Genomic DNA, 9,783 nt, shown 5'->3' on the forward strand with positions numbered 1-9,783 from the left:
AATGAGTTTAATCAGGTTTGCTTGATGCACTTAATATTTAGTGATCCTTGTGAATTTCCAAGAAGTAATTATGTTGTTTTGTTTTTTAAATTTGTTAATGGAATTGCATGTGTAAACTTTCTATATCTTAACCACCCTTCTCCCGCCAGGAATATGCTACTTTGAGACATAACATTAAGACAAAATTCTCAAATCACTGACTTATTGCAATTTCTTCCTTTATTCAAAGTGGTTGGCCTTAAAAATTTTGTCCTTGATAAAAGAACAGAATGGAGTCACATAGCATCTGCTAGCAACACTTCATATGGCTGATTGAGTAAAATATTAATGTGGACTCACCCAGCAGTTTTTGAAGCATAGCAGTACTCAGAGGGAACTATAGAAATACACTACTCTATGCTAGTCAGTCAATACAGAGAACTTATCTGTCGCAAGGATTGCATTTTAAGAGGTTTGTGTCAAATAGAAGTAACTACATCGCAAAGACAAAGAAGAGGCATTCAAAGCTTTCTGATATAACAAATATGGAAGGAATTAAAAACAACTGGAATACATGATTTCTTAAAACTGACTATCTTTAAACATTTGAAAAGATGACATTTAGAAGAGTAATTACATATGTGCCATAACAGTGAAGCTTGATCAAATATAGAAATACAGGCTGTGGAGTTTTTGACTCACCATGGCAGTCAGAAGTGTAGTCAGGATTGTCCAAGGGCTGTGTGCCCTTTGTTGCTGGTGGTGTTCAGACTTGAGCTGAGAAACCACTCAGCAGAAACATTGCACAGGGATATAGAGCCTTAGTTAAAAATTATAGGGTAATTGACAAGTTCCTTTAATCCTGGAGATTTTATGAATTCTACTACATTTTCACATTAAAATGAGAATCTATGTATACCAGAACACTATGTAATGTTATAAACCAGTGTTACTTTAATAAAATATTTTTTAAAATGAGAATCTATGTAACACAGAAATTTTCTGTGCCTCAATTCTTACCATTCTTATTTCAGTTTAGTGAAAACAAGGCATTATTTCATTTGAGTCATTTGAAATCATTTGGATTTCTTTAGAACCATTTACTTTGAGATTCTATTCTCCAAGTTATTTACAAAATACTTACAGAATCTCTGTGTATGTTCATGTATTTGTGAGATTCTATTCTATAAGTTATTCACAAAAATACAGAAGACTGTATTTTTGCAGATAACTCAGAGAACGAAATCTCTAAGTGAGCAATTCACTCCTTTGAAAAGTAGAAACAAAAGATGAAAACCAAAATAAACAAATGGCTTTTATTTTGATAAATGATTTATTAGTAACTGAGTAAAGAGAGCCATGAAAAAACCCAGATTATATAGCCACAGCAGTACCTATGGAGACATTTAAAAAATCTGCTACATATATTTTATGTATATATTTGTGTACACACACACACATATATATATATATATATATACATATCACACATATGTAAATAATTCAGCTATTGTCCTATGTAATGTGATTATTCACCTAGAAATAATATGAAAAACGATGGCCCCCTTTTTAAGGCAGCTTACCCTGCACTGGGCACATTTGTGCTTCATGAAGTAAGAATTTGTGCCAATGAAGTGAGAACTACTATCAGCTACATTTGCCCCCTCTATATACGCTTTCCCTTTTGAACAACCACGTACAAACAACAACAAAGCCTTGAGTAAATTAGACCTCAAAATGGAGGAGATGGATCATCACAATGAGGAAAGCCACCCACATAACAAGCAGAAACACTTGACTTGAGTTATGTGAGTCAAAAATAAACCTCAATTATGCATTCTGAGGCCCATTTGTTACAGCAGTTAGCATTACCTTGACTGATACGACACACAACTGGTAGATGGTGGAGATAATTTTTAGACATGGTCTGTGTGACTCAAGCACATGTTTTTCACCACTAAGTTAATAAATTTTTCTAACAGTATGGTGATTAGTATTGAAACATTGACATTTTTTGTCCTTGTGATCTTCAAAATACAGTTTAAAGGTAGCTGATCAAAGTATACTTATTGTTTATTCTTTGGTCGCAGAACATATACTTTCAGGACTAGGGTAACTGATCCTATTCCCAGAACATTAGTCTCATTTAATTTTACATTTAAGAAGTTAGAATACCTCAATTTTATTGACACAAACTAGCTATATCTTAGGAAATAAAAGGGGAGGAAATACAGGAGATGAAAACCAAAATAAATAAATGAATTAAAAAATGTAGCTGTTTATTACATTTATGCAAGGTTTTAAGTAGTTTATATGTAAATTTATTATTTAAACCTTATAGGCACCCTATAGGAAAGTATATTATTAACATTCTCATTTCATAGATAAGGGTGTTAAGGCACAGATTAGGTGACTTTCACAAGATTAAACTGTTATTAAGACTTGAAACCAGGATATAAACCCAGAGCGTCTCTAGTCTCAAACACTAACTGCCTCAGATAAGCATGACAGGAGGTCAGAATGCTTGGACTCTTTACTGTGGAGAGAAAAGAAAGGGACATGTCATTAATTCTTTGTTAAGTATATAATAGATTATAAGGAGAATGTTAACTCATACTTCAGTAAGAAGTGACCTTATAGTTCTTGTGACTTACTTTAGAAAACACCATCAAACACACTTTTTTTTACACCAAGAATTGCAGAAGCCTGAATTAGAATATAGAGGAAATAGAAAATTTCCTTTTCCAAAATAATTTTTAACACTAAGATAAAGAGTAGCACCTTTATGATTTAAATGGCATAAATATATATATATATATAAATGGAACTTCAGGGGACCATGCTTTGAACTGTGTGATTCTGCCATCCTCTCATTTTAAAGTCAGAAGATTAGCAAACTTGACTGCATCTGTAATTATAATTCCCTTCCCCTTTTGCTATGTAACATAATATACTCACAGGTCTCAGGGATTAGGATGTGGACATCTTTGGAGGTCATTATTATATCTACGACACTAACTATAATACAAGTTTTCCTATTATGCAAATATTAAGTTGCAAAAATTAAATGCAAATACTGTTTTCTTACAACCATCTACCACTGATACTTAGCAATGAGGCTTAAGGCCCTGTGGCATGGGTGGCTAATAGTTACCTCTTTAGCAAAAACAGAATGTGGAATTTTAAGGAAGGGGTCTTAAAGTAAGAGAAGACTAGTGGGGCATTTCTACCTTATGTGGCTCTGAAATGTCCCCAATTTGAGCATGTTACATGATACTCTGTTATTCAGAACCACAAAGTGCTAGAATAATAGCACATTCAGATCTTAGTGCCAAATTAGATGTCATAGATAACTTCTCGGTAAATACTTTCTATGCTGGTTGTTTGCAAGAAACAAAAATATGTATATTCTAGTTCACAATCAGGAATACATATCATAGTGAGAATTTGAAGTGGCTATAGAATTCTCCACTACGATTTTCCAAGTGAGGAAGTAAGTCCCTTCGATCACTTTCCTGAAAACCACCCCTGTTCTCTGACAGCATCTATCAAGTAATGGGGATCGCACTACCTTCATGTGTCACTGGATTATTTGTGTTGTCTGAGGTGACAATTAACTGCAAACATGGCTATTTGAATATGTTCCTTTATCTCTGCTCCATGCCTAAAATGACAGTAAGAGACTAAAAAAAAGATGCCAACACACAAGGAGTAATAAGTGAAAACACAATTTTAGAAGATGAAAAATGAATGGAGGAGGGCAAGTGACTTTGCAAAAGATTTAAATTTAAGTGACTGTAGAGAGCGGTGAGGGTGAAAAGCCAGGTGAAGAGCCCTGGACAAGGCAAAAGGCACAGCGAGAGTGAGGGCCCTTAGAAGGGAGCAGTCTGCAAGAAGAATGAAGTGAGTGTTGAAGCCACTGGGAAATTTGAGAATAGAGGAATGCTAAGATCTAATCCATGTCAGTCAAAGAAGCATCTCTGCTTTCTGGGAATCAGGGCGGGTGGGGCAAATGGAATTTCTATAGATACCCACATAGACTTCTTTGTAGCTGAAGCTACCTGAAGCTGAACCTTTCTTTTTTAAAGATTTATTTATTTATGCGTGCAAGAACCTGGCTACAGACTAGAGATGCGGGGGTCAGAGGATTCACCAGAGAGAGAGTGGGGAACAGAACAGGCAGATCTACTGAAATACACTGCTGAGGGGAGCAGCTGGTGAGCCAGGAGAGATGTTCTGTGCCATGTGGGTCAGCTCTCTGGCCAGGGATCAAACTCATGCTGCAGTGGCTGCGGATAGCTTCATAGTGCTTAGACTTAACTCCTTGTGCCACCAGAGAGGCCCAAGGTACATCTGTTTTTGATCTCATTGGCTGTATGTCCAAATCTGGCAACAAATGCAGTTTCTGTTTGATTTCATAGTCTCATAGTCTATTCCACTAATTCTCTTACTCATCCATTTATGTGAACCTCAGGCCCATTTCCTCTCATCACTCAGTTTTGCTTCTATGTTACCACCTCAAAAAAAGTGTCCCTTGGGCCTCCCTGGTGGCACAGCGGTTGAGCACAGGGTTGGGAAGCTGCCCACAGCCTCTGCATCACCTGTTCAATCCCCAGCCGCTGGACGAGGGTCCCACATGGTGCGCAGACCTCTCCTGCTGCCTGCTGCTCCCCTCAGCAGTGTACTTCGTCAGTCTGCCTGCTCTGCTCTCCCCTCTGGCTCTGGTGAATTCTCTCACCCTCCCGCGCTTCTGACTGTACCCAGTGCTGGTATAAATAAATAAATAAACAAACAAACAAATAAATAAATAAATAGACAGATAGATAGATAGATAGATAGATAAATAAAACCTTAAAAAAAAAAGTGTCCCTTGCGCTATCTCAGTAACTCTTATCCTGTTTATTTCTCTTTGATGCTCTTACCATTATTTATTCATCTTAACGTTCTCTACCCCCTATCCTTATCAGGTCCCTGAGGGGGAGATGTTTTCATTTTCTGTTTTAGTTACTATTCCATCACCAAACCCATACATTTAGCAAATAGTTAATATTTAAAAAAGGAATAAAGTCAATTTCATAGTAAATACTTAGGTTTCTCCAAGAAAAGAATGATATAATCAAATAATAATCTAAACCAGATTTCTTTCTATACTGAAAATTCTTGAGTATGTGTATTTGCTTCAAAAAATTAAACACAAGATATTTACTCATCATTTATAGACAGATCCATTTCTGAAGAAATTCAAGATAATTAGAGTAGAATATATACTTTCCATTCCCTCCATAATTGTGAATTCCTATTATTTTAATGATCAAATACACTGTCCCAACTGTGTGATCTTATAGTCATAAAACATGAAAGTAAAGGAAGGGATAGAGATTGTTGTTATGCTATTTGAATTTTGACTTTCTGGATACTAGTGACTCTGAAAGAGGTAATGTTCTCTTTAATGCATTGAAGTGTTAGGCAGAATGTAAGTGAACACTTACCCCTATCCTGACCATCACACTTAATTGAAATGAAAGTATTGCACTGTGCATTAGGGGAAGTAGATGGAGTCTCGGAAGTAATTCCATCCCCTGCTAGTTAATTCTCTTCTTTTTTTTTTTTTTTTTTTTTAAGCTAGATCTCTACCTCATTGCCTGGCATTAATGAATTTTTAGTAATATAAAGAGCAGATGAGAAGTGAAGAACTAGCTTTTAAATGAGTTGAAAAGCCAGCAGGCCACTAAGGAGAAGAGGTGAGTTTGCAAGCTCTTCCTGTAGTTATACTTAACAAGATGCAGCCAAGCAAAAGGAAGGTTGGCTTTTCAACACCCATTGTTACCACAGTCAAGATTCTGGGTAGGCTTGGAGATAGGGTAGCTGCCTCTACCATTAAGACTAGGATCCTAATTCAGTTCTTTCAATTTAATCTTTTAACTGTCCTGTGCAGATCTATCATTTTTAAAACATGAACATTTATACCTGATTCTCTTTAGTTTTCCAGTAGAGAAAAAGTTTATATTATACTTTATATTCATAGCAAACTCAGCAAAAATTCCAGATGATATTTTATACCCTCAGTTTAGATTTCTACTAAGTGGCCAATCATCCTGGTTTGCCTGGGGTTTTCCTGGGTTTAGCAAAAAAGTTCTGCATCTCAGGAAACCTCTCGGTCTCAGGCAAAAGGCCACCCTAAAGCAGTTTCCTGGATTCCTGTGTTAGCAGGACTATCATGGAGAGCTGTTAGAATTAAAAATATTGTAGCTTATCTTTCCAGAAGATCTTCATTCCATTCCAATCACCTATAGTTAACCTTGTTGATTTTATAACTGCAAAGTGCAGGTCACAAAGCCTTCTTTAGCCCAAGGATAAGCATTCAACACTTAGCAAAACTCCTCATACAGCAATTATTCTCCCAGGATTTAGAAGAAAAACAAAGAAATGTATACATTACCTCCACATTTATTTATAATAGCAAAAATTGGAAAACAATTTAAATGTCCACAATGGGGATTAATTTAGTGGAATATATTCTCTTCATCTAATGGAAAAATACACAGTCATTAAAATGATTTTTTTTTAGCAAACTATCCAATGACATAGGAAAAGTCTTTTAATATAGTATTAATATGATAATAGATATGAAATTACATCTACTCCAATGGAGACAAAAACACTGGGAGGAAATATATGAAAAATGTTAAAAATAGGTTATGTTTAGATGGTCAGTGTGTATTTTATACTTTATTTATAATCTGCATAAGAAAATGATTGCTGAGAAAACCATTAACAGATCAGTTGTTCTTGAACATTAGTTGCCTAGAGCTCATGTTTTCTCAGTCAGATTTCCTGGTTCTGCCTTCAAATATTCTGAATTAAGATCGAAGTGAGGCTCTGGAAACTGCAATTCAAACAATACCTCAGAAGATTCTAATGTATGTGCCATGAACTACTTGGAAAAACTCTAACTGGGAGTATGCCCGTTTTTAATCTATTTGTACGTTGTTTTATTCTAGCAAGTTGGTCTAACATGCAGATAGAAGAGGTGGTTCTATAAGTAGTGGAATGTTAAAGCACCATCAGCTGCCCAGCCTGTATCCCAACCACTGATTATGATTCAAAGTTTATCATTGATTGGATATTTATTCCTTTAACCTGTGATTTAACACCAAGGGATTACTATCAGAATCACTTTTGGAGATTTGTAATTGTATGCATTTATTTTTTCTTTAGGAACAATAAGGGAAAGGCTAATCACACAGGCCAATCACACACAAACACACACACTCACACTCACGGGGGTCCCCATGCCACAGTCAGGTCTGGAATCATTATTTGAGCAAGAGGCAGCAAATGTGCATGAACATAGCTCCACATATGATTCTCACATTCACTCTTCATCAACTGCTGCTGTGGCCTGAGATTCAAATTCTTGTTAAAACACAAATACCTTTGGAAGGGTAAAACCTTGAAGCTGTTACCAATTATAAGCATCTTAGTAATGTTGACTTTTTCAGGTCTATTCCTGAAGGTAGATTTTGATGAAGATGGAGGGAAAGAATACAAGGATTTTAGTACAAGGAGGAGGAGTGATTTGAAAAAGAAAAACAACACCTATAAGAAATCTGTACTGGAAGTGCCAAGCTCATCATTTTGCATAAGCTAGCCCCTGGCACTGTAAGGGTGCTTTTACCAATTCCAAAAAATAATTAGGTGCTATTGGTGAGTAAAGTTTAAAAGTTAAATTGCTCACGTTTTAACAATAGCTGAATAGTCAATGCAGCAGAAAGCAGCCATTTCATTAGTGCTTTTTGCAAGACCAGTAAGTGGTTCATTATCAATTATGCAGCACTTATGCAGATTTGCCTTAGACTTACACCTCCAAGGCCACACGTCCCACATTTCTTAATTTTCTCCTGGATTTAAATGGCTGGTCTCTGATGTGTTCTCATTCCAACAAGGTGGGTCAGTTCAGAAGGGAAAGAGGCAATTTCTGCCACAAAAACTAGTTTTTAAATGGAATGCATTTTAACTTCTTACCTGCTAGGTTGCAAAGCTAGCTCACTCCTTTGAAGAATGAGGTGAGAAATAGATAAGTTTTCTAATGTCTGAGGTAGAGGTCACAGGAGCTTTTCATCAGAGAATAATAGTTGCCTCAGATCGGCCTGGTATCCCCTCGAAGACCCAAGAAATGCAGCAGAAGCTCTGCATGTATGTCAGAGAATAGAACATAATTTGGGCAGCTGTAATATGTGCTAGGATTTTTCGGTATTCGGAGGCTTAAATCTGCTTTCTCATCTTCAGTTTATCAAGGACTGAGGAGGAGAATATTTCTTACAGACTTGTTATAAAACAGAATCACTTAAATGTAAAAAGACAGAGGAGAAGACTAATTGTTCTATAGGCCTTGTTCATTCTTAAAAGAAATTGGAGTAATGAGAATAGGAAAAGGTCAGTTAGAGAGATAGTGCATGATTAAGTAAAGAATTAATCAGTGCTATTCAAACTCTCCCCTCCACTTTCTGGTGTAGACTGTGAAGTGACTCATGTTGATCGAGCTAGTTAACAAAGGCAATATCAGTCTGAAGAGTCAGAGAATCATTAAGTAGGGCAGTTCCTGAGTTATTTGAGGGTGATACACCCCTCACCGGAGTAGATTATGGTAAGGCATGATTGTCCCTGACTCTGATTCAAGGAGCATGTTGTTCAGACTCAAACTGCAGGACCCGCCCCACCTCCACCTCCTGCCTTCTCAGAACTCCTGGAGCATCCATGCTGCCCCTGAAGTGTCCCTTTTTTAAACTGGAGTGACATGACACCTTCTTCACAAATACCACTAAGCCTGAGCATGTGCTCTAGGTAAGCCTGTGTTGGATGAAAGGGCAATTCTATTGTCTTTCTAGAGGTCATCACTTTTGTGAGGAACCTAACATTTTGCTGATGTCCTGACAAAGTGATATAGACTATTAGAGCTGAAAAGAAACTTCTGTGACACCAGGACCATCTTACTGATGAGAACACTGAGGTCCATGAGGTTAAGATTATAATGCTGACACAGAAACTCAATGGACAACTTAAAATAGTATGCACTTTGCTATGATATTATTTACTTACCTCATCTTCCTGAGTGGGACAGGGAAATCATTGCCATTTTTAAAAATTAATAACTGGGGCTCAGAGAGGTTAAATATTTTTTTAAAGAGCATTTAGGAAGTGGTCATGTTTTGCTGTTTGACTTCAAAGAGTATTTTTTCCTTATATATAGTTGTTTCTCAACATTGGCTGATGTTCAAAAGCCCCAGAGAGTGGAAAGCTGGCTTTGGAAGCAATGTCGTCCACAAGATCCTCTGAGGTCTGGAGTCATTTGGAAACCAACTTGGGTTTGAATAAAGACAAATCAGAGTCTGGACTTACTTCATTCCAGCCACCCTTTTGGCTTATGTGATGCATCCTAATTAATCTGAACTTAGACCCAGCTCAAAAATCAACCTTCAGTCTCAAATCCTACTTGGAATTAGTCTTGCTCTGAACCACAATCCCAGGCAACCACTGATCAGTCTCTAGAAATTTATATTTCCTTGAAACTTTATATAAACAGAATCATAATATATACTGGGCTCTTTTAATTAGTGTGATTTTTTTTCAGGTTCATTCATATTGCATTATGTTTTAGTAGCTTACCTCTCCTCATTACTAACCAGCAATCCATTGTGTCAATGCACTTCGAGAAGAGAGCTTGAACTCTTTAGCTCCACTCTTTAGCTCCATGAACTTTTATACCTATCCCCTTCTGCTGCCATGCTTCCTCCTTCCCCAGCC

The sequence above is a fragment of the Talpa occidentalis genome, unplaced genomic scaffold (assembly GCF_014898055.3).
Source record: "Talpa occidentalis isolate TD23 unplaced genomic scaffold, MPIMG_talOcc4v2.1 talOcc4.2, whole genome shotgun sequence".
Classification (NCBI taxonomy): Eukaryota; Metazoa; Chordata; class Mammalia; order Eulipotyphla; family Talpidae; genus Talpa; species Talpa occidentalis.